The following is a 23,749-nucleotide window of genomic DNA, read 5'->3' on the forward strand; positions in this document are numbered from 1 at the left end:
GTAAGATCAACTGAACGCCACATGCTTGGCGTACAATCAAGTTGAGCACAAAAAGCTTTCGCCAGTCTTACGATCCAAATCAAAACCATCAGCAGCGCTGCCGGAAGTTAAATTTAATATTTTGCTTTATGAGAAATGTTATGAAATGATTCAATCTTTGCGGACATTCACTCGTCCTCCACGCCCGTTTTCTCAGACTTTCTCTTTCTCGAGGATAGGGTGCTAAATGTCAATGAAGAAAAAAACATACGATTTGACAGCTCGGTACCAAATATGTTTCAAACAGCAGAACAAAGGGAACCGAAGCGACAATCTTTAATGCTGTCCAATGAGAGCTTGAAGTAGCTCGAAGTTTCTCCCTGTCCTGCTCATGCCCATTTGTTGACAAAAAAGAACAAGCAGGACGGGAACAACTTCTAGCTACTTCGAGCTGCTCATTGGACAGCACTTTTATCTTGTAACTAAAATAGCGTTACCCGGCTATCGCTTTAACCTGTTGCCAGGTAAGATTTCGGTCGACTTCTTTTCTTTATTGAGGCTTCGCCGCTGGTTAACCGTTAGAGTTGAAAATTCGTATTTTGGTGCGTTCACTTATCTGCCTGTTTTTCCAGATCCAAACTCGCAAAGGCAGCCCTTGCTTTTTTGATCCATGCGCCTATTTCGATCTTGGTACCGCCGTCTGACGCCATTTGGCTACCAAGGTATTGGAAGCTATCAACATTCTCCACTGATCGGACAGCGACAGGGAAACTGGAAGGAGTCACCGTGTTTAGATCCAACTATTTGGTTTTGTTGACGTTGATGAAAAACCTGCCGAGAAGGAACGCTCGGCAAGGTCGTTGAGCTTACTCTGCATATCAGAGCGCCGTTGCGCGAGGAGTGGAACGTCATCCGCCAATTCGAAGTCGTTTGGGTGCTCCATGGTTATCCAAAGTTCCTGCTGTTGAGAAAACCTGCGTTAGGTCTTTCGTTATACAAACTTCAGGTGGTTAACTCATGCTAACTATTTTTACATATACGTTAGCGCTTGGATACGGAAGTGGCGGGTAGGAAACCAACCACTGTATGTGATTCATTAACCGGTTTATCATAACATTTTTCCTATTAATTAAGTAAACAAACAAAAATTGCAATTATCGAATGGAAGCTCGTAGCCAATCACGCTACAGTAAAGTAAATTTTCTGAGTCTGGATTTATTTCAAGCGCTAGAGTAATAGTTTTAATAGTCGTGTGTTTTTATAGTTGTGGTAGTTTTGTTTTTACCCAATCTACGTATTAAACGCAGCAACCCATGCATTGTATCAATTTGTTGACCTGTCATTACTCCAAATGGAAGAGAACTGGTTGAGAATTGCATCAAAATCGTTAAAGTATCACTAAAACACCTCATGTTTCTCTCTGCTATGCACCAATAGTTGCGGTAGTGTTACGGATTTGCAACTATAGGAACCCGAATTAAAAAATACCGCAACTTTCAGAACAATGCACCAAAAGGCGAACTCGAGTATGTTTCTGTGGTAGAGTGCGCTACGAGAGTTTGGGAGAAAAGTCGATAGAAGCGATTGTTTACATTCAAATTCAAATCTTCCCCATCCAATTTACTTTACTTTTTATTATATGGTCATTGGTCACATGTTTTCCATTAGTAGTGGTTTCTAATAGACTTTAAGCAGATAGCTCTTGAGAAGTGCAATTTTGTCAGAAAAAACATATACAATCATATACAAGAAAACAAAATTTTCTCTCATTTTACGAATATTTCAACATTGAAAAGTGAATGAATCATGCAGAAAAAAAGTACTCCATCCCTATGCTTCCCATCCACTTTTTTCGCCAACGACACTTTTTTCATGGTTCTTATGACCACTAGATTGGAGGTATCACTTTAGGTAACAATGATGGATTCTGCAACGATTGGATAACTCTTTATATAATTGTATATAAAGTATATTGTATAATTGATGAGCTAAAGGTAAATGAAATGAAGTATAGACGTAGTGTAAGCGAATAAATAGTGGTGGATCATGCTTAGTTCCTCCACTATTGGGTCTTGTAGGGGAAGAGGCCCCAAAACGCCCCCCCGATGCAAAACGCCTTTTGTGGTTTCCCTCATATTTACCGTCATTAATATGTCCGTAACAAAACTAGATCTAAAATTATGTAGGATAGGCGAAGAAAGTTTCAAAATAGTGCATGGGAAGGTCGGAAAAACCGAAAATTTCCACATTTTGAAGAAACATCTAACATTTTGGCGAGGCAAAACGCCCTAGTGGCAATAACCTACAAAGTACTTGCGTCTCCACGGACTATCCATACTAGAATGCTGATTCGCCGACGCGTGGTACTTTGTTCCCTTGGAGCCGCCAGCTGAAAGGCGTTTTGCCTCATGAGTTTTCCGGCAACAAAATATCACCACTTTTTTGAAATGTGAATATTATCCATATGATTGAGATTTTTGACAATTTTTGAATGGCATCAACTAGCTATCTTGTTTAACTGATGTATAATGTAAAAATACCCATGAATAGCGTTACAAATAAGACAATAAAGCAGTGTTTGCTTAGCTATGGCATATTGCCCCCCTTCCCCTACTCTATTTTGCTAAATCTTATGAATTCGCTTTCAAGAAATTTGAAAATTCTACAATCAAGCAAATGGCAAGAATAACGTTCTACACGTGTTAATATTTTAACTGTATATTTCTTCCTCGGGAGCGATATTAGCAGATATCAAGCATTTAAAAAAAAAAGATTAATTCACCTGGTTGTGATGGTGCCTTTCTCGTTTATAATAAAAATGTATCAAGATAAGTTCATTACGGGGGTCAAAACGGCATGCAGAAAATAATTTATGGCTTTATGGCGAAGAAAAATGTATATACGGTACCTTGAGCATCTCACAAGTTAGTGTTTATAATATAAACTTCCACAGCAAAATGGAATGATACTTCTTAATCTATAGACATACAAAATTCATTTTAGGGGCCGTCAAAACTTTTACATGTTTAAAATCGGTTAATCACTGTATCTTGTACATAATTGTTTTTGGAATGATGATATGGCAATTATTTTCAAATAGCATTTTTCAAGCTAAATTGTGAAAAAATAATTAATAAGAAGTCTAAGTGCTTTCATTTTTGATAAATCAGAAGCCAAAAATAGTGAAAACTCAAACACCATATTGTTTCAAAATCTGAACATAATCCATAGTACTTTCAAAGCATTGAGAATGCATCTAACACTATTTTTAGAGCCTATTCTGACTACGAGCTTTATTACTTGATAAAGAGTATCTTGATGTCAAAGTTCAAACATTCCATTTTAGTATATTATCATGCCAAATTATAAAACAGCTCGTAATATAAACGGACTATAGCATCGATGCTATGATCATTATTACTTTCATCACATTTTAGAAAACCAAACATTCTTGGTGTGCATTAAGTATGATTCAAGTACATACTTAGAATGCTTGTAGAATAGATTGAATGATCTTGGGGCAAGAGAACTAAATAATAAGAGACTCTTTTGAAGGATTTTGTAATCCGACCTCCATACTGTCGGTGAGAGCGATGACTCATTGTCACCCGACGGTGAAAATTCTAACTACGGACAAATTATCCCAAAAGCCTATTGACAGTAGCATATGAGGAGCTAGCCTATGGTAGATAGAAATCGGTTAAGCTGCAAACTAACAGGTTGACTAGATGTTTTGAACTGCTCTGGTTAAAGCAGAACTTGTCATCTTCTAGCTCACACTCTAATTTGTTTCTGAAAATCGAAAATCGAAAATAATCCGAGCTACCAGAATTTGGATATTTGTAACTTTGCGGTGGCTGGCTATATTTGGATAGAACAATCAATAGGTTAAATTAATAGAGGTCTACACTATCAATATCAATCAAGTCACTGTGGGAATAATATTTCAAGGTTTCAATTCAACTATATCCACAGAATTATATTTCAACAAGAGTAATGAATAATATTACTTTAAAAAATTAAGACATAATCGTAAGATATTAATCGTATTCGAATAATGAGTTAGTTTTCATAACGCAGTTTGAGTTTGAAAAATTATGTTTGGGCTATAACTTTTAAGATTGTGGTCCGATCTATTTTCCATTCAAATCATCGCATCGAATGCAACTTCGATCAGTTAAGGATAAATGCCCATAAAATAAGTAAGGTTTTGAGACGTATTTTGCATACAATTGTATTTTGGCCATAACTCATTTCCAGAGAAAACAATAAAAAATTATTCCCCATCGACTGTAACTCGCTGGGAGTAAATTAGTTGAGGATAAAGAACATGCGTTTTTGCCGTTTTTTGAGCCTCTAGTTCGATCTGAGCCATGTTCAATAAGAAACAATAAAATAGAATTCCCAGCAATGGCAACTTGTTGCGAGTAAATCTATTAAGCATAAGTGCCAGAAAAATAAATGAATTTTTGAAATGCAATTTGCTTGTACTTGTGTACATTGCTTGAAATGCAATGTACTTGTACATTGAAGATGATTGCGAGTACCAAGCAAAGATCTGTTGGTTCTCTGCGCAAGAACAGCTGATCGGTCATAATGGAGTAGCAGCAACGGACAGTCAATCAAGCTCAAACCCAAGCAAGCAATTTGCTTGTAAAAAATGTATTTTGATCATAGTTTCTGAGTCTATAGTCAGCTCTGGTAAATTTTCCTCAAGAACCAAAGTGAAAAAATTTTGTGTCGAATGCAACTTGTTACCAGTATTCTAACTTGACCAATTTTCAATGCAAAATTTTGCAAGTAAATCGCTTAAAGATAAGTTCCTGAATGCACGTTTTTACTCGTGTTTGCCTAAAGAAAATGTATTTTGGCTATAACTTCTGAGCCCAGCCCATAGTCCAATCCGGCCAATTCTCAATAGGAAACAATGGGACAGGATTTTTCGTTGAATGCAACTTGTTACAATTATAAATCGGTTGAGGGCAGGTACAAAAAAAACTAGACTTTTACGTACTTTTCCATGAAAAAAATATTTTGGCCATAACTTCTCAGCCCATTGTCCGATGTGGCGATGTAGGAAACAATGGGACAGGATTTTGCGTCGAATACAAAGAGCGAGACTTTTTGCGCACATACATACATACACACACATACATCACCTCGATTCATCGAACTGAGTCAATTGGTATATAACACTATGGGTCTCCGGGCCTCCTATAAAAAGTTTGTTTTTGGAGCGAATATATAGCCTTTACGTATACTTAGTATACGAGAAATGCAAAATCTAAAACGATTATGAAACTTAAACTTTGCACTCCCCAGAGGTATCGTAGTCATAATCAACCATGTTTGTTTATTCATATTCGTCTTGGACTAAAGGATTTTATCTCAATCTACCTATGCATCGACTTCAAATTTTCACAATTTATGGATGTCTGCAATGTAATCTATTTATTTTGATAAGCTTTATCGACTATGATAATTTGTTTTCAAATTTCGGCTGACAAAATATCGGTATATTCTTTTAAAATGTTGTGAAAACTCATATGTGAATATGTACATTATGTGGAAGATATTGATTTGAAAAATGTATTCAGGGTAACCACTTTCCCTTTGACGGAACTCGAACCCATGACCCTACAGACGACGTCCAAGTCGGGTGGTTTAATCCCGGAAATAGGCAATTAACTTTGATTGAACTGAACCCGAGTTGCGTGCTCTTGCCTACTCTCGACGACCGACTGACAAATAGCTTACACAACCTCACTTGATCAGTACAGTTGCTGATGAAGAATGTGTATAGCCGTCACACATTCTAAATACTCACGCTTCTCTAATGTGAAAGTGTACTATACATATGTGAATGTGTTGGCTTGAGAAATGGATTGCGAGTGATTTGACTATGCGTCCAATTTGGGAATCTCGAGCTCATTCAGTAGCCGCTAGGTTTCCGAAGGCCGACGGAGGTCCTTCGTAGCTTAGTTGGTTAAAGCACCAGTCTAGCGTACTGTAGGGTCATGGGTTCGAGTCCCAACGAACGGAAAGTGGTTACCCCTCCAATACCTTTTTCAAATCAATATCTTCCACATAACGTACATATTCACATATGAGTTTCCATAACATTGTAAATTAACGTCCAAGTCGGGTGGTTTAATCCCCGGAAATAGGCAATTCACTTTGATTGCACCAAGACATTTTATTTTTTTTGCCTTTCTCGTACAACTAAGTTGTACCGAAAGGCTATCATTTCACACCGTAAACGAACTTTTTATAGAAGCCTCTGAGACCTATAGTATTATATACCAATCGACTCAGCTCGACGAGCTAAGCACATGTCTGTCTGTACATGTATATGTATGTGTGTATGTGTGTGCACAAAAGCTATAAAAACATTCGACAGGGGGCAAGGCCTTGTTGATCACTATTGAATTTTAAAACGATCGGTCATTGCGTTTAAAAGTTATGAAGAAAATGGTACATCGGACCATATAAACCCCATATATGGTTGGTGTCTTAACTAAATGCGAGATAGGTACCACCAACGCTAGGTGGATTAATCTGTTTTTTTAATTGGTGGTAACAACTGAGGTTACGAGACGTCTTTGTATTATATTTGATTTAATATGGTTTGCAAAGTTTTTGGCATTTCTTTTGGTGGTTAATAAATATTATTGAATAAGAATATTAGTCTTCAATTGGACAGGGATGTGCAAATAAAAAGTTATTAATATAAATAATTTGGAAATTCAATAAAGCTTTATGAAGTTTTTTCATCGCTCTCTCAAAATGTTATCAAAATTTGTTTCGATCCTATTTCTAGATTTTTTTTTTATTTTTTTCAAAAAAAAAAATAGATTCAAGTTAATTTTCATGTGACGTTAAGTGCAGCATATGAATCCTTAAATTCGTGTAAATTTTAAAAACTTTAAAATAAAAACTTATAGACACGATTTAACCGCTGAGAATCTTATAACCCGCATGAAAAACACGTGAATACTTACCACAGTGTAATAAATTAAGGAAAAATAAATTATAAAACGGCATTCTTAACAAGAGTGGAGAAAATTATCAACGGATTTCGACTAGGTACATGGTGTCACAAATCGGTTTCATCGTTGATTGAATTACTAACAATACGAAATCAAGGTTTGTAAATTTAGTTTTATGATTTTATTTTACTTTATTTGATCATATTTTATTTTATTTCGTTTCAGAGAGAGTAATGGCGCTTTACCCTAGGCTTAAGAGCCAGGACATATGAGAGAAATACCTGTGTCTCATCTCTGGAACCTGGACCAGCAAGGAGTGAAATTAATCTTCTTAGCAACGTCACTACCAACATCACCTTTTCATATGCCCTATTAAATCTGAAACGGTTGTTAGGGCTGTCCCCTTCTCTTCCTTTCGATGCTACAGAACAATTTCACAGAACATTGTATGATGATTAAATGAACTTTTATATGGGTTTCGGATGATGCGATTCGATCAAAAAACCCAAAAATACACAAATCAGCTCCTAATAATTAAGCCGAAAATTATATAAAAGTTTATTTAATCATCATGCAATGTTCTGTGAAATTGTTCTGTAGCATACCAACTGCCGGTTTTGCAATTCTGAGGTCAATCGAGCAATCAGAACCAATTTCCAGATCGAATGAGTATCGGAGGTGTATTTTCCTATACATTTTGGCTGAAATCCCCATACAAAATTCAAATCAAATGCGCCAGCTTATGCAACAAGCGATTGAGCTGAAATTTTCAGAGATTGATTTTCTCACCCAAAGACACAATTCTGGGGGGTGCCCCGTGGAATTCGACATTTTTTTCTCCCCATAGTAATCTGGGCCAGTCTATTGCATATTCATTACATTTTCATATAAATTTTTCACTTATCCAAATTAACAATTACTGAGGAATTGCTGGAAAAACGCTGAAAACTGCGATTTTCATAGACCGACATTTGCATTTTTATCGCATACTAATTCCGAACGTTCGGAGCAAACACATACACACGCACTTGATTTTTCACTTGATCTTTTTCCCCTGTTTCCTTGATTTAATCACTCCTAAAACATATTCACTAACTGAATTTCACATTTTCCTTCAATCTTGACTACCAATTAATTCACTTCACGTCTAAAAACTGTCGACAAAACAAACAAAAATCGAAGTGAGAGACAAATTTGACGACCGTATTGTGAATGTAAAAAAATGGGGAAGACTCAAATTCACTAGCGCAATAAGTGAAATGTTGAGTTCAAAATCTACGCGATGCAACTTCATTCAATCCGATCAATACAACGTATACGCCAGCCAACACGCAAACAAAGGTGTGCATAGACAAGAAAATGACCGTTGCCAGATTTGTTTATTGGAAAAAAATCATTGCTGTTTGTCGGATTGAACAAATATACCAGAAATAAATATTTAAACATGTTATGTAAGCTTCTGTTAAATTCCAAGTGGTGAATAACAAATTTTAAACCGATAAATACCCATATATTTGATACACCGTGAAAATGTTCTATGATATAGAATAAACATTTCGTCAAGTCTGGTATATTTTCAACGCCCCATTTCCACCCACCCCAGTTGTAAACAAAATTTATCCATCGCTGCTGCACTTTTCCGTAGGGGAAGGGGGCAATATGCCCTAGCTAAGCAAACACTGCTCTACTGTCTTATTTGTAAAGCTATTCACGGGTATTTTTACATTATGCATCAGTTAAACAAGATAGCTAGTTGATGCCATACAAATTGCCAAAAATCTCAATCATATTGATGATATTCACATTTCAAAAAGTGGTGATATTCTGTTGCCGGAAAACTCATGAGGCATAACGCCTTTAGCTGGCAGCTCCTAGGGAACAAAGTACCACGCGTCGGCGAATCAGCATTCTAGTATGGATAGTCCGTGGAGACGCAAGTACTTTGTAGGTTATTGCCACTAGGGCGTTTTGCCTCGCCAAAATGTTAGATGTTTCTTCAAAATGTGGAAATTTTCGGTTTTTCCGACCTTCCCATTCACTATTTTGAAACTTTCTTCGCCTATCCTACATAATTTTAGATCTAGTTTTGTTACGGACATATTAATGACGGTAAATATGAGGGAAACCATAAAAGGCGTTTTGCATCGGGGGGGCGTTTTGGGGCCTCTTCCCCTACCAATTGCCTCACTATTACAAACAAGCGATACAGTCATTAATTCTCAAAACATTGTGATGGAGTCTTGAGCCTTAAGACAAGACAAGATAAAAATTTGCACATATCGAATGATGATATACAGAGGATCAGAATTGGAAATTCCCATACTAAACGTACGAAAAACCATTTCATCGAATAGGGAAACCGTCCCATCAAAAAAAAGCATTGTAAAGGAATTTGGTTAGTTTATTATTTTTGTGATTTTTTTCACCAGTGAGCACGCGTGTTAGCAAGAAGAAGCGACGAGATTGGTGCTGTATTTCTTTGTTATGCGATGAGATAACTATACTTTCAGTGTAAGATGAAGAACGGAACAGTTCCCCTAGATTAGTTTTTGATTTTCAAATGATTCCAGTCTCTTCGTGAATAAAAGAAGAAAACAAATTAAAATTAGCAAAAAATAGTATGTCCTTTCTTGAGTAACGTGTGGGCGTACAAGTGCCAAATTTGAGTATTCCAGTTTTATCATGAAGTTTTTCCTCGTAAATAGAAGGAAACGAATAAAAATTAGCAAAAGTTGGAATGTGAAATGTCCACTTTGTTTTATACCGTCGATATCGAGTCATATAACATCGACTCATGGAGGTTTGACTGTTTATATATTTAGATGTTCTAATATCTGTTTGTGTTGTACAGGCAAAGGTTGCGATATTAGATTAAATGCAAATGAAATACTTCCACCACTAATAGGTACACTGATTCCAAAAACGGTGCTATCTATTGACTTCTTATTAGTACGATCGCTCCAATATAGGTACAAGGGAGTTTTTGTCTGGAAAGTCATTGTTATAAAAAGTTGGATAAAACACCCAGAGCGTTAATGAATAAAGCTTCCAATGAATGATTAAATTTGTTATGATTAAATCAATCGATGATTGAAGATTATGAATAATGTTTTATTCATTTTTGACAATGAATAATAATTATGATTTATGATAAATTTAATTTTGACAATGATTAACGGTTATGATTAATGAATAAAAAGTTTAAAGTATGATTAATGATTACTGATCGTGATTAAATGTTGACACAATATGTGTATGATTAATGATTAACGATCGATATGATTAATGATTATGAATAATCAAATTAAATGATTTGCATAGTGATCAATAATCAAGTAAACGTTTGACCAAATTATGTTTTTGCCTTTCTCGTACACTAAGTGTACGTAAAGGCTATAATATTGCTCCGAAAACAAACTTTTTATAGAAGACTCGGAGACCCATAGTGTTATATACCGATCGACTCAGTTCGACGAATTGAGGTGATGTCTGTGTGTATGTGTGTGTGTGTGTGTATGTGTGTGTGTCTGTGCGCACCAACCCAAAAAAATGTCACTCATTTTTCAGGTACTTATCCTTAACCGATTTACTCGCAACAAGTTGCATTCGACGCAGGATACTCTACCATTGTTTGCTATTGAAAATTGGTCAGATCGGACTATGGGCTCGGAAGTTATGGTCAAAATACCACTTTTTTTTATAAAAAAAGAAGTAAAAAAATGTCACTCATTTTTCAGGCACTTATCCTTAACCGATTTACTCGCAACATATTGCACTCGACGCAGGATATTCTACCATTGTTTCCTATTGAAAATTGGTCAGATCGAACTATGGGATCGGAAGTTATGGTCAAAACACCACTTTTTATAGAAAAATGAGTAAAAATGTCACTCATTTTTCAGGTACTTATCCTTAACTGATTTACTCGCAATAAGTGGCATTCGACGCAGGATACTCTACCATTGTTTGCTATTGAAAACTGGCAAGATTGGACTATGGGCTCGGAAGTTATGGCCAAAATACCACTTTTTTTATAAAAAAAGAAGTAAAAAATGTCACTCATTTTCAGGCACTTATCCTTAACCGATTTACTCGCAACATGTTGCACTCGACGCAGAATACTCTCCCATTGTTTCCTATTGAAAATTGGCCAGATCGGACTATGGGCTCAAAAGTAATGGCCAAAATACTATTTTTATAATGCACGAGAAAGGCACCATCACCGCTAGGTGGATTAATCAGGTTTTTACCTTTGAAATTGTATGACTATGATTAAAGATTAATGCTTGAAAGTGATCTATGCAATGATTAAAATTGATGAATAAACTTAAAACAATTATGAATAAGATTAGTGATTAATGATTAAATGCAAAATCTATGATTAACGATTAGTGATTAATGATTGAATCGTATTTTTGTATGATTATGATTAATGAATAATGATTAAATAACCCATTATTCATTAATCATGATTAAATCTATGATTAATCACTAATGCTCTGAAAACACCATATTTAGAGCACGGCGCATCATCAACTGAACCAATCGTAAAAGATATAATTACGGAAAATGTCATGAAAACCCTCCTACCTCTACTTTTAGTGCTACATCCACATATATACGGCTACCATATATCGAGTTCCAACAGACTAAACTCTCAAAGCTAATTCTGATTGCTCAAACAAAAACACCTCATTATCGGTCGGTACACCCGGTGCCTACCCACATGTACTACATACATAATAGTCGGAAAACACCTTCCGATTGCGCTCGGTATGAATCAGCCGAGGGATGAGTAATAAGTTGGGCAATTCGCTTCATTCCATTCCAGCGGGGAATCACCCAGTAGATTCCCGCGGAAGAAACGGGAAAAAAATTCTGATCAATGACATCGATAAAACACCTACTGAATTGATTTCTATTTTCAACCACCGCATCAGATTGATTACTTATCAATTCGAGGGGGCGGATGGATCAGAAGAGATAGGGATATTTTGTATAAGAAGTTAGTCAGATGTGAAGAATTAAGATCTCTACAAAAGATCTTGTGTTTAGTTTGATGATACATAACATATGCAATAATATTCTATCAAATATAAATTTAGTGTTCACTAAAGCTTGAATTCCTATTTGTTTCTTAGTTTTGTAATTATCAATTCTTCTGATCGTGCTAGTATGTAGGACTGGAAGAATTTTGCACTACTCCATCTAATTCAATTCTTGTGCCTTGAATAGTATCTCGCATATATTTGAAACAAAATATGAAATAATCATACCAGTGAAGAAGCATATACACTGGCGGCCTCAAACTTGTTTCGATCGCTTAGCTGTGACTTTTGATCAACTCTCCTGCCATAATGCTCCTGTGCGTGCTGGTTCGAGACTCTCTGAGATGCAAACAAATTAATTTAAGCTCCATGATTCTGTGTGACGAACGAATAAAGCTAAATACGTCACTGTTTAACAAAAAATTCCAAGAACGTGTGAATTGGATAGAATAAATTCCTCTACTTTGACGATTTATCAAAAGACGATGCTTCAAGCAATCTATGTAGCGAGTGAACATTATCATTTCGAATATTTTTTTATATCATGCTTCAAAAATAGTATTACGCCAGGAAATCTTTGATTTTGGTTTGCACATTGCAGTGTAACCAACGAAGGAAACACCAAATCAAACTTTCTTGGCTGAGGTGCTTTAACTTCACGTTGTGCTGAGCTGCCTCAGCCTAGGGTTGAAAAATATTGTAATTTCAATCCGCGACATGTTTATTGTTTATACCGCTTTTCAACTCCAGTTTGCTTTCGTGACTGTAATAAAACGAACATTAATATTTTTGCGACTTTGAGATTCAATTTTTCACCAACAACTAGCTAGTGACGACAATTGACATCGTCAAAATATTATTAGTGCTGCTCGGTGGTGATGACGTCGTGAATTGATTTAATTGTTTTTCACGGCACAGCACACCAAAACGGCAACAACGGAGTTCGTTCATTCACTCGCTCGCTAAGGCACAGTTGAAGCAAGGGAATCGTGCTTTCAGTTTCTATTAATGTGAACAGGCGATGACGGTGGTGCGATTGACCGAGAACGGGAGGCGTGGCCCGTCCGTACTCTCGACGGTAGCGTGAACTAGAGCGATCAGCTTGATCGTCGCGACGTCGTCAGCTCGGCAACAAGACAACAGGCGGTGGAGATCAAGGTCAATCAATGTGTGTACGATCGATTCGATTGCAAGGAAATGGCTTTAGATTGCGGGGGTATATCGGTTACGTGATTCGACTATTTTTTGAAAATTAGATTCAGGCGAATCATTGGGTGCTCCTTCTTTTTCTTCTTTCATCTAGATATTCACTTTTTGAAAATTAATAAACAGATAGCAACATTTTGTTTGCAAGTGAAAATTTGATAAAAAAGTTTCTTTGGTTATTGATTTGATGAAAGATGAGTATGGGATTGCGATCACGTATGGAGCGATAATTAAATATTCTGCCATGTTTCAATAAAATGCTCTGTCAGCGCGGTGTCGTGGCGGTCTTGAACTTTGATAATGGCATGGCGTGGAATGTGATGACTCAGGCTTCCATTTTCGGTTACATCCAGTATCGGTAGGTGAAAATGAAGCGAAACACAATCGACTGACCTGAACGTGAACGTTGCGAGAGCAAGGACTACCGTTAAAACATTTCGCCACTGTTTGTAATGAATATCAGCGATACATGCTGCAGTGATTTTGACATAATGTGCTATTAAAGCGTAGGAAATAATGACATAATAATTAGGATTTTGACTACAAGTTGATATTACCGTTGATGTTCGTACATATTTATTAAATGAATAACGGAAAACAAATCACACAAACTCACTGGGTAATATTGAGCCCCAGAAAGCTTTCTTTTGTTCAGCTGAACAAAATGGACGAAAATTAAGATGACTTCACCGAATCGTCGGGTTTGGCAAGGCTCCATCTTAGCGAACTTAAATTTGCTAATTGATTTGGTAAATTTAGGACACCGGCGCTAAAATAATTATTTACCACGAAATTATTTAGTACAATCACGAAATCACTAAATAAATAGTCGTGATTGCTTTTTTGGATTTTGATAAAACTTTCGTTAAGGTAGACATTCCAAGTGAGAGGCATGGAGGATGGGATTCAAAATAGTGTTAGGGAATATGATTTAAAGAAAAATCACACAACGTACGTACCATGAAACAAGAACACCATAATTGTAGTTAAAAATTGTTATTTTGAATGAAATTCAAATTTCGTAAGCCGGCATTTTAATAAATGTATGAAACATTAATTGCTTTGAAGAATATAGTGTGGAAGGTCAAATTTTATGTAGATTTTTCAAGCATGATACATTTTTAGAATACAGTAAACTCTCCCTAACTCGATATTCTGTAACTCGATATTTTCCCTTACTCGATGAAATTCAAAGTCCCTTGAATCTAGCATACTGCGTTCCCTCCGTAAGTCGATATCTCCCTTACTCGATATTCTCTAAGTCGAAGTAATTTTTCAATGTATTTTTACCTCGCTAACTCGATGTTGTCTGAAACAGTTACATGCACGATATAATAAGAAGTTATCATTGAAAAGTGATAAGCGAAGAAGTGAGAATGAGAAGAGGGAAGTGAGAAATAAGAAGTTAGAAGTGAGAAATGAGAAGTGAGATGTGAAAAGTGAGAAATGAGGAGTGAGAAGTGCGAAGTAAGAAGTGATTAGTGGCGATTGAAAAATGAAAAGTGAGATGTTTGAAGTGAGAAACTCAAAGTGAGGAGAGAAAAGTGAGAAGTGAAAAGTACCCGACCAGTACAGTGATCGTTCGCTAATTGGGGCACGACCTCACCCCAACTAGCAGTGCCGTTCGCTAATTGGGGCGCTTTGACAAGCGTCAATGTTGTTTACTTTTTGCATTGAACAAAGGAAAATTTTACGCGCCAGAAAATATCGATCCCGCCAAACACGGAAACAAAACGTCAACGCGTTTTTGACATCACATTCTGACGTTTAGCTGCTTTTTAATTGGGTTTCGCCCCAATTAGCGAACCCCCAACTAAAAAGCGCCCCAACTAGAAAAACCCCAATTAGCGAACGTTCACTGTATACAGTAACAGATTTATATCAGCTCTTGTTATTCTGTTACAGCAAATTTTTATAACAGCGGTTGTTATAAAACATGTACCATTAGTAGTTAAAATAAGAAAAATTGTAACAAAATCTCTTCTAGTTTTAACAAAAATATTACTAAATATGTTATTAATTGAACAAAAAATATAACTGGATGTGTTACATAAAAAGTAGTGAGAATAACTTATTATATAACAAATTATATTATTGAAAACGTTATGATTATCCATAATGTAGACAATTAACTTTGTCCAGCTGGTTCAACTTTGAATGTAGGTTCAAGTTATACTGGAGGTTGTACCTTCGTTTATTTCCACTTCCTATCTACCAAAAATGTAGGCAATTTTTTTTCGGTGGAAATAAACATAACAAATTATTTTTTTGTTAAATATCTTGGCTGTGCATATGCACAGCACATGTTTCGAAATGGACAAATTGATATGAAATTTGCGAAAAAGAATCCACGTGTCTTGGAGGGACTCGAACCCTCAACCTCCTTCTCTAGATAGGCGTGATAACCCCTACACAACAAGACCACTTAAAGGTCACGTTTGCGGAAAAGCCATCAGAATCCGAGTACCAACCTCCACCGCGGTTAGCTCTCTTTTTTGCAAATTGAATATCTTTCGGATGCTTGATTTCTCCAATGTCCACATGTGCTTGTGTGTATGTGGTGTATATCCACAGTCAAGCGAGTGTTTATTAAACGAGAGGATCGCACTCCATGCCACCAACAACGGGCTGGGCGGATTTGTATAGAGTGCGAATCAATCACACTCTGCTGTGCCAAAGGCTTGCTTGGCTAAAGCATTTGATGAGTTTGATTGCTTTACGTATGCGGTCGCGTGTACTCAGACGACTAATGACGGTGGAAGACCAACACTTGATTACAATTAATTGCATATTATTCGGCAACTCGGCGGCCGAGTTATTAGAAGCCGAGCCGAGATATAAGAATGTATAAGTGAGAAGTGAGAAGTGAAAAGGGAAAAATGAGAAGTACGAAGCGAGGAGTGAGATGTGTGAAGTGAGAAATAGTGCGAAGTGAAAAGTTTATAGTGAGCAGTGAGATATTTGAAGAAATTAGAAGAAGTGAAAAATGAGAAGCGAGACGTGAGAAGTGAGAAATGAGGAGTGAGAAGTGAAAAGCAAGAAGGGAAAATTATTTGTTAGAAGTAAAAGTAATAAGTGAGAAATTAGAAGTCAGAAGTGAGATATAAGAAGGTATAAGTGAGAAGTGAAAAGTGAAAAGTGAGAAGTGAAGTATGGAGTAGGGAAGTATGAAGTGAGAAGTGTGATGGGTGAAGTGAGAAGTGAGAAATGAATAATGAGAAGTGACAAGTTAAAAGTGAGCAGTGAGAAATTCGAGATAAAAGATCAGTAGTTGTAAATTAATAGTGGGAAGTGAGAAGTGAGAAGTTAGAAGTGCGACATTTGTAGTGCGAAGTAGTACTGAAAAGTGAGATGTGCGAAGTGAGAAGTGAATAGTGGAGAGAGGAAGGTGAGAAAAGAGAACTAAGAAGTAAGTAATGGGAAATGAAGTGTGAGAAGGGAGCAGTAAGAAGTGAAAACTGAGAGCCTAGGAACGAGAAGTGAGAAACGATTTTTTTCTGTTTCCTTCTTTTTGATCATCTTCCTTCTTGTGTCTTCCTTCTTCTTCATGTCTTATGTCCCTCCACTCACTTCTCACTATTCAACATCTCACTTCTCACTACCCAATTATCATCTCTCATTGCTCATCCTTTGCTTCTGTTTATCTTACTACTCATATCACACTGCCCTCACTTTGCAACTATCACATCTCACTTCTCACTCCTCACTTCTCATGTCTCACTTCCCACTACTAACATGTTACTGCACATATCACACTACTTAATACTCTTCCATTTCTCAGTACTCACTTCTCACTACTCTGTACTCATTTCGAACATCTCATTTCTCACTTCCCAGTTCTCGCTGTTCACTATTCACCCTGAACAACTCACTTCTCAATTCACTTTGTAAGGAAACAAATTTCCACTATTCGGCTAAATGACATTCGGCCAAATATAAAAATATATTCCGTATCTCGATACCTCCCTAACTCGATGGTCCCTTCAATATCGAGTAAGGGAGAGTTCACTGTATGTTGTTTAAGGGAGGAAGATTGTACAAATCTTTGGATATTCCAATTGTTGAATAAAAGGTTTCAGGATAAAGCATACATATAATGGATAATTTGAAGGAAGGAAGAAGGAAATATATGGATAAAGATATTTTTTAAACGATCAAAAAGCCATTTTGACCATTTATCAGATAGTTTATTGTAATTTCTTATAATTAGTTAAGAACAAAGTCAAAGTATTTGCCCATAAGAGTGGTGTAGATGTATTATAGCGATGGATCCTTTGTGAATGCGCATCTAGCACAAGAGAACGAAAATGTACATTTCGTTCTACGCCAAGCAAATCTATTTCTTCTGAAACATGCCCGTTTGACATGCCTTCGCGCCGCGGTAACTGTATCTTTGGCCGAATAGTGACTAGTAGTAGCTTAGACTTTTCAGTGTGCAGTGTTTCGCTGACCAATGAGTCGGGATTTGCATTAAAGTTTCCAGGTCCAAGATAGTATCATAACTGTTTTTATTTCCATCGATTTTTTTATAATTACATTTACAAATTGCTTACATAATGACTGGTGTGCTAGACAATGATAGGTGTAGAGACGCCTGGGCCTGCATATTGACAAATATCAATATAAAATATTTTGCTACCGCGCACCTGTTGATGCCGTTTCTGGGAAGCTTTTTATTTAACGTTTAGATCCCGCGGTGCGGACCCACCTCGGTGTGAAATTTGAGTCAGCACATGCTTGACACAGTTCTGATCGTTTTCATTGCGGAAGGGTAGGGAAATGAAACTGCATCTTTGGGTTTGCGTTGCGTTTCAGTGCTTTAAGATTTAAGTGCAAATGATTTAGGCTAAATACTTTTATTTATTCTAAATTTTGTAATTGCTTTGAAAACATGCCTAGTACACTTTATATTATCAAACCTAAAATTGTACATAGTTAACAAGTTGAATTAGTGGTTTGAGCTTGAGCATTTAGACCATACAATTCGTAGTTGCTACTCCGCCTAGAACTTGCGATGTACAGATGTACAGAGATTCTCTGAGAGAGAACCAAATGAATGGGGCTTGAGGTTCGCTATTCTTCTTCTTCTTCTTCTTATTGGCATTACATCCCCACACTGGGACAGAGCCGCCTCGCAGCTTAGTGTTCATTAAGCACTTCCACAGTTATTAACTGCGAGGTTTCTAAGCCAAGTTACCATTTTTGCATTCGTATGTCATGAGGCTAACACGATGATACTTTTATGCCCAGAGAAGTCGAGACAATTTCCAATCCGAAAATTGCCTAGACCGGCACCGGGAATCGAACCCAGCCACCCTCAGCATGGTCTTGCTTTGTAGCCGTGCGTCTTACCGCATGGCTAAGGAGGGCCCCAAGGGTCGCTATCCATACATTCTCAATGTACACGTTTCGATAACTCAAATATTTTTAGTCGATAAAGGAACCGGCCATGTTCTTACGGTTATATAGGCAGGGAAGGACTGTAGACCGACTCTCGTTGCTACTAGAGATCAAGCATACCTCTGCATACCTCTTGGGATAGGGCATTGTGTTAGTTACGAAGGATATTTTATCTGGATTCACTTCGGTGAGTGATGCAGTCTAGGGGATGAGATATAATTAAGCGTATTGAAAATATTTTACTCACGTACCTGCCGTAGTATAACCTAAAATACGACTAAACGCACACTATTTTTTAATTTTCCGGCGGCACAAGGCAGAACAGATTATTGATTTAAATGATCACGCGATCGTTCTGCGTACTAAAATAAAATAAAACAACAAAGGTGCTATTAATGTATAAAATCTTACATGATTTCATGATGATCCTCAATTTCTGAAATATTTATTGTACACCCTGTATCCCGTATCCCAGGGTTCCTCTTAGACATAGTTTACGACAAAAATATACTTTAACGTCCTTTCCAAATGTTGGTCTAGAATTGCAGCATTCATCAGTTTGTGCATTTAGAAGGATTACAAAGAAAATTAGACGAATAATTATGTCCATCAGTGAAGGTTTTAACGAATTATTAACAAGGGCATTGCCTGCCGTTTCCTAATAGAACTATCAATTATATACTTTCGCCTCTTATTCTATCATTAATATGTACGTCTGAGTTTGGAAGATTATATTAGCATTTCTATATCATAGTAAATAGTTTAACTTCATTAAATCATTAATTAGAATAAAGATGAAATTATTCTACCGAAAACGTATTTTTATATTATTTTTGATAAAACCATGAATAACAACGGTAAAACTAGTGGATTTGATCAACTAAAACATTTATTTTCAAAGAATTTTCTGTTTCAAACAAAGAACAATTCTTTTTGATTTCAATTGATTTTTGATTTATATGACGCTAAAAGTAGCCTCACACCTCGGGAACCTTGTCCATTGCTTTTTTCCATGTGCTTCCAAAAGTCGTGCAATTTTGTCGCGAAAAGTAAAACAAATCCTGGCTAATTTATAGGCTGGTTTACAGTTCGAACTCTCGGAGATATCCACCGGATTGTATTTGGAATCGGGCCGAAATTCTAATTTCCTACAATGGAGTCCCATAAATCTCGCCCACACTTATGGAAGCGAAATTTGCAGACAATCTCCTGATCTGTAAACTAGTCTTAAGGTACGGGAGGACCGAAATCCGAACAAATTTTCCCTCGGTTTGAAACTGCCTTAAACTTGATTTTGTTCAGCAGATTTATAAATTATTTTTTAATGTCGTCGCGCGTCGTTTTTTGTTACAGTGGATGGTTTCAAAATATTTAGAATTATTCAGAAAGACTAAAATGTAATAAAGAAAATATGTAGAAAAGCAGATTTTAAAAAAAGTAGAACTTACTTCCCAAGAAAAAAAAATCGAAATTGAACTCAATCAGGAAATTAGAATGTGCGCTTCATTTCATTGACGTTTTTGCGTGACTTGATTTTCAGGATATATGTACTACCAAGTTACCGATCCAATTCAATCCACTGATGAAATTGGCCAAATTTTAAAGCCTTCGAAAAAAGCAGAAAGAAAACTACAAAAAAATATGAAATAAAACTGTACGAAAAAATCTCCCATTGTCACCTGTTGTCATTAACTCTTAAAAGCCTTAAGAAATGTATATCCATGCAAAATGAATGACGGCATAAATAGCGTTCTTTTAAAAGCAACACTAATAATATAACATCTCACATTTGTCCACTTTTGGGTTTTGTCCGCTTTCTTTGTATTTGGTTTTAGATTACTGCCTAAAATATTGTATTTGTTTGAATCATATTTTCGAGCTCTTTGGAAGAATCCGTGTTGAACTTATACCCATAAAAAATTCTAAAATAAAGTTTAAAAAAATCTTTGAAACAATCAATGAAAAAACGGGACAAATTGAGGATTTTTCAGATTACGACGGGACAGCACAATAAGGTCCAAAAAACGGGACTGTCCCGTTAAATACGGTACGTATGGTCAGCATACCGATCAATCTCACCGTCGTGAGTGCGACTGTACACGCCCGTTTCAAATCAAATTTTACGAAAATTGAGTAACTTTTCCATGGGAAAAAAGAGACGGCAATACAATTTCAATACAATGTCTCTGAGTGATTTGAAACGGGTGTGTAGGGCAGCCAAAAAATCATTCCAGCACCAATCATTCAATTTACCATTCATCCCAACAAAAGTCGCTCTGACAGGCTTCTCAGTTCGTGCATTACCGCATGAGTGTGAGTGGCCCATTTAAACGCGTGGTGATTTTTTGTCATTTGCTGGGTAAATGTGTACATTTTACTGTGATGAATTTCAGCTTCGTGGCGCACTGGGTGATGTGAGTTCTGTTGTTTACTCCTCTCTCTCTTCGGAAATGTGACATCGATTTCAAGTAAGAACAAAAAAAATAAAAAAATAAAAATGTAATAACAAAACATCACCTTCATCCAGTGCTGCCGAATATTTACAAGCCTGATCCCAAGCGAGTAAGCTCATGCATGAGGCTTCGATTATTTGAGCATAATTCTACCAACACTGCAGTCAGACTTATCATCTCCATCGACATGATCACCATACCGGACTTTACCGGATATATCTACCACGGATTCTCTAATCCTTTCTGCTTCTTCAGGAATTCCTCCACTGGCAGGCATTTACTCGAATTTTTTTCCGGAATTCCCCGCAAGTTTCCTCAGGAATTCCTTCGGAAGTTTGTAACCTGCCCAGTACTCTCACAGTTATCTCGCGTAAGCTGGTATTGAAGCTTATAATGTCTACCGTTCAAGATAGAAGTATCGGTTATCTTACCATGTGAAATCACCACTCTGACATACACCACAACAGAACAAATCAACAGCTGCTGTGCACAGTCCCTGGCCGTACCGTACCTGCACACTACTCATCGCATACGTATCACACGGTGCTAAACTAACAGAGAATGAGTTACAAATGCATACGAAGCAGCATCCGTATTGATATGGAGATGGGCTGGAATCCTGACGCTCCTCACCTCAATCTCTGAATTTCTTAGGATCATCTGCTCTCTAAACTCACCTGCGCTCTGCTTAAATTATCGCCACCCAACGTATCACAGGGTGATGTACGTCTGAGATTGACTGGATGAGAATAGTTGTCGGTTAATACTCAAGCAGGTGACTACCTAGAAGGGGATAAGAATTAGCCTGACCGGCAGAGATACGTTTTTGATTAAAGTGCTTACAGAAGCTCAGTGCACGGGCTTTGTGTTTTGCAAGAGGTGTGATGGTCAGAAGTGATATAGAGCATAATAATCAATGTGAATTATCCTACAGCCAATATGATCTTCTGGGAGATCTCTTTTACGGGATGCTCAGCTAGTGTGATGGAGTAAATTAGCAAGATTGCAGGAGATCGGTAAGGACTAAGAATGACAACTAAAAACCGATCCGAAGTGCCTCCCACCAAATTGGTGATACTCTACTAAAGTGATTTTAATTAAATTAATGATTTCGTGTGTGTTACTTCTACGTGAAGTTAAACGATTTACAATGATATGGAAATGCTAATATCATCTTCCAAACTTGGACGTACATGTTCATGATAGCATTAGAGGCGAAAGTATAGAATTGATAGTTCCGTTAGGATACGGCAGGCATGAAGAATATTTTTTCAAATCGATTTGAAAGCGAGCGGAGGGCAATATTCTTCATGGCATATATCGCACGACCTATCCTATACTTTCGCCGTAATGCTATCATGAACATGTATATCCAAGTGTGGAAGATGATATTAGCATTTCCATATCATTGATTTTAATTGTTATATCACCCAGGCCTATCTATTCTCTATTCATGTCCAAAACCCAAGGCTTGGTAAGCCTCATACCGTGGAGCATTGCCTGGGTGACCTGCGAGGTGAATGGGAATGTCTGCTGTGGAGCCTTTGGCATGTTCCGCGTGCAATCGTCTGTCCAGGCAGACACTCGTTTTGGCAGCCGCCGCGGGATAGACATCCACACTGACACCACACAACAATAGGATTAGGAATTAAACTTAGGGTGTAAGATGGCAATATAGAACGTAAGTACAATTTTACTGAACTCATTTATGACTCGAGTATAAATTTTGTGGTTTTCCTCTTTCGAACCGTCTGGTGGATTTTGTAAGTGGGTCTGCGTTGATTATTTCCTCTTCAGACCATATTTTGTCTCCGTCTCATGATGCTTTTCCTGTGAGGGGCTGACAAGTTCATTCAGGAATCCATTCAAAAGTTTCTCTTCTTCCTGAAGTTACGTTCGGAACTCAGGAGTTCGTTAGGAAAGTTCGAAGTTCCTCCATAAATTTCTTAGGAAGTGCCTTCAGAAAATCCTTGGAACATTCCTTCAGGAATTCCTTTCAATTTTATTTAGGAATTCCTCCTAAAATCCTTCAAAAATCTTTCGGAAGTTCCTTCAGTAAATCATTTGTAAATTTATTCACGAAATCCTTCTCAAATTCCTCCAGAATTACCGTCAGGAATTCCTCCGGAAGTTCCTCTGAAAGTTCCTCCAGGAATTCCTGCGGTAGTTCCTCCAAAGATTCCTCCGGAAGTTCCTCCAGAGATTCCTCCAGAAGTTCCACCAGAAATTCCTCTAGAACTTCCTCCAGGAATTTTTCAGGATGTTCCTCCAGCAATTCCACCGGAAGTTCCTTCAGGGATTCCACCGGCTGTTCCTCCGGTGGTTCCTCCAGGAATATCTCCGGAGGTTCCTCTACAAATTCCTCCGAAAGTTCTTCTAGGAATTCCTCTGGAAGTTCCTCCAGAAATTCCTCCGAAAGGTTTTCCAGGCATACCTCCAGAAGTCCCTCCAGAAATTCCTTCGAAATCCCTCCAGAAATTCCTTCGAAATCCTCCAGAAATACCTCCGGAGAAATTCCTGGAAGAACTTTTGGAGCAATTTCTGGAAGAGCTTCCGAAAGAACATCCGGGGAAATTCTTGGAGGGACATCCGAAGAAACTCCTGGAGGAATTTCGGCAGGAATTCTCGGAGGAACTTCCGGAGGAATTCCTGAAAGAACTTTCGGCGGATTTCC

General features: G+C 37.2%; 1 protein-coding gene and 1 long non-coding RNA gene across 2 annotated transcripts in view; one reads left to right on the top strand and one right to left on the bottom strand.

Annotated features, from left to right (window-relative positions):
• The window catches only part of LOC134214158 (electron transfer flavoprotein beta subunit lysine methyltransferase-like), a 107,749-nt gene that overhangs the window by 46,044 nt on the left and 37,956 nt on the right, over window positions 1-23,749 (bottom strand). The gene's annotated exons all lie outside the window — the stretch shown is intronic.
• On the top strand, window positions 21,839-22,731 carry LOC134214157 (uncharacterized). Its single transcript, XR_009979684.1, has 3 exons — window positions 21,839-21,954; window positions 22,010-22,091; window positions 22,510-22,731. It is a non-coding gene; the product is annotated as an uncharacterized LOC134214157 (long non-coding RNA).

Source organism: Armigeres subalbatus, chromosome 2 (assembly GCF_024139115.2).
Source record: "Armigeres subalbatus isolate Guangzhou_Male chromosome 2, GZ_Asu_2, whole genome shotgun sequence".
In the NCBI taxonomy this organism is placed as follows: Eukaryota; Metazoa; Arthropoda; class Insecta; order Diptera; family Culicidae; genus Armigeres; species Armigeres subalbatus.